The following is a 2,545-nucleotide window of genomic DNA, read 5'->3' as shown; positions in this document are numbered from 1 at the left end:
CTTATTTTAGTGAATGTGGTCTTGTTGGAGGATGTATGTCACTGTGGGGGCAGGCTTTGAGGTCTGGTTTGCTCCACCTTCACTCAGTGTGACACTCGGTTGACTTCCTGTTGCCTGCAAGATGTAGCGCTCTCGGCTCCAGCACCATGTCTGCTTGCACGCCTCCATGCCCTGCCATAATGGACGGAACCTCTGAAACTATAAGCTGCCACCTCAATTAAATGTTTTCCTTTATAAAAGTTGCCATGGCAATGGAGTCTCTTCACAGCAGTAGAAACCTTAACAAAGGTGGTACTAATGTCTTAACAATATTCTGCTAAACTCAGATTGGTGCCCAGCCCGATTGTCATCATAGAACTGATGGAAACAGATGCAGACCACATGCAAACATTAAGCAGAGCTCAGAGAATCCTACAGAAGACAGAGAGAAAAGATTGGAGAAGCCAGAGGGGTCAAAAACGCCACAAGAAAACTCAGAATCCACTGGTTTCATAGGGATTCACAGAGACTGAACCAACACCCAGGGAGCCTGCGTAGGGCTGGCACACTCTGCACATATGTTACAGTTGTGTAGCTCGGCCCTCCTGTAGGACTCCTAACAGTGGGAGCAAAGGCTGACTCTGACTCTTTTACTGGTTTGTGAGCCTACTCCTCATACTGGGTCACCTTGCCCAGCCTTAAAACATGGGGAGGTGCTTAGTCTTACAGCAACTTGTTATGTCAGATTTTGTTGATAACCATGGGAGACCTGCCTTTTTCTGAACAGGGAGGAGGAGTGGATGGGGGTGGGAACAGAGGTGGTGTGGGGGGGAACTAGGCGGAGAGAGGGAGAGGAAACTGCAGCTTAGATTTAAATACTTAAAGAACTCGGAGCCCATCGAGCTGATGCCATCACCATTACTATTTCAAGAATGAATGGATTAATAAATAAACAATGTGTGGTGCTTCTTCCAGCATCAAAGATTATACATTAGGCCTTCTGAATGAGGTGCCATGTGAGCCAGGGGAGGCGGCTGGCGGGATGGAGGCTGTCAGAATTAGAAAAGACTGCCCCAAAGAGAGAAATAGAAAAAGGACTTCCAAAGTCCAAAAAGCAAGTAAAAGATACCAGAAAAATTCGGGTGTGTGGGTTAAGGAGGGGCGTGACAGAGAAGGAACTGAAACAGCTGTGATTTCCCCTGGGGGTTGTGGGGGGTGCAGAAGCCACTTCCAAGAGCTAAGCCAGGTGAAAGCTGAGCGGTGACTTCTGTACCCCAGACAAACCCTGCCTGTGACACAACTCTAGAGGCCAATTGCGAGTTTGGGGAAGACCGACTCCTCATCAGGTCTGAGAAAGAGAAATCTTATTTTTGTCATACTACGAGACTCTAAGGGCGGGTGTGGGAGTCTTCAGAAAAATCCATTCTTAAGAACTAAGCGACCCAGGGGGCCTAAGGTCTGGAAGCAGCAAGCTGGGGAACTTCACTTTGGCCTGCCACAGCCCTGAGTGGTGCAGCTGTGAGCAGCTGGCAGGGCAGACCCTGATCAGACACCAGGTGCAGGCAGTTGGAGACTAGCTTAAGGTGGGAGGGTATAGGGGGAAGAGCCCTGCCCTTGGTGGCCGTCTGGGCACTGGGAACAGAGCTCAAGTGATGAGAACCTTGGAACTGGGTGGCCTTGAACCTGAGACCAGCTGGGAGATCAAACTCTGGATTCAGGTCATCAAGTTTTAATGGCAGTGAAGCTGTCTCTCCTGTTCCTCTTCTTTAAAACTCTGTGTTTTGTCTTAATCTCTTGCTCTCTTCCCTTCCGCGCCATAATGTTTTTCTACTCCTGTTCTTCCTCCCTTTACTTGCTGAGTCTCGCTTTGCTTTCCACTCCATCCCCACCTCCTTCCCTCATTCTCGCTGTCTTCACATTTGTGTAGGGGAGGTCGAGGCCTGTCATCTTGGGATTGGGTGAGGAGTACATAGGATAAGGTAGTTTTTGAACCCATTGGTCAGTTTTTGTGTGCAAAAAACTAACCAAGAGCCATTAATAACTAACAAGGTATCTTCAAGGACATGATGCCTCCCAAGAACACCTGGACCTGGTGTCGCCTTGTTGAAGGGAATGTCTCACTGCGGGTGGGCTTTGAGGTTTCAAAACCCCATGCCAGAGCCAGTATACACACACTCTCTCTCTTTATCTCTATCTCTTTCTTTATTCTTTCCCTCCATCCCTCCCTCCCTCCTGCCAGTGTCTGTGGCTCAGAATGTAGCTCTCAGCTACTTCTCCAGCACCATGCCTGCCTGCCTGCCTGCCACCACACTCTCCATCATGATGATAATGGACTAACCCACTAAAGCTGTAAGTAAGGCACCAACGAAATGATAAGTTGTATTGACGGCGGTGTCTCTTCACAGCAATAGAACAGTAACCAAGACGATATGGAAACACAAACATCATAGCAGAGAGCAATGCTGAGCACATCACAACACTACAACACCGACTTCAAATTACACTACAGAGCAATAGTAACCAGAATCGCACAGTATCACCACAATACAAACACATGGCACAATGG

Source organism: Microtus ochrogaster, chromosome 1 (assembly GCF_000317375.1).
Source record: "Microtus ochrogaster isolate Prairie Vole_2 chromosome 1, MicOch1.0, whole genome shotgun sequence".
Taxonomy (NCBI): domain Eukaryota; kingdom Metazoa; phylum Chordata; class Mammalia; order Rodentia; family Cricetidae; genus Microtus; species Microtus ochrogaster.
Note: the sequence above shows the minus strand (reverse complement) of the source record.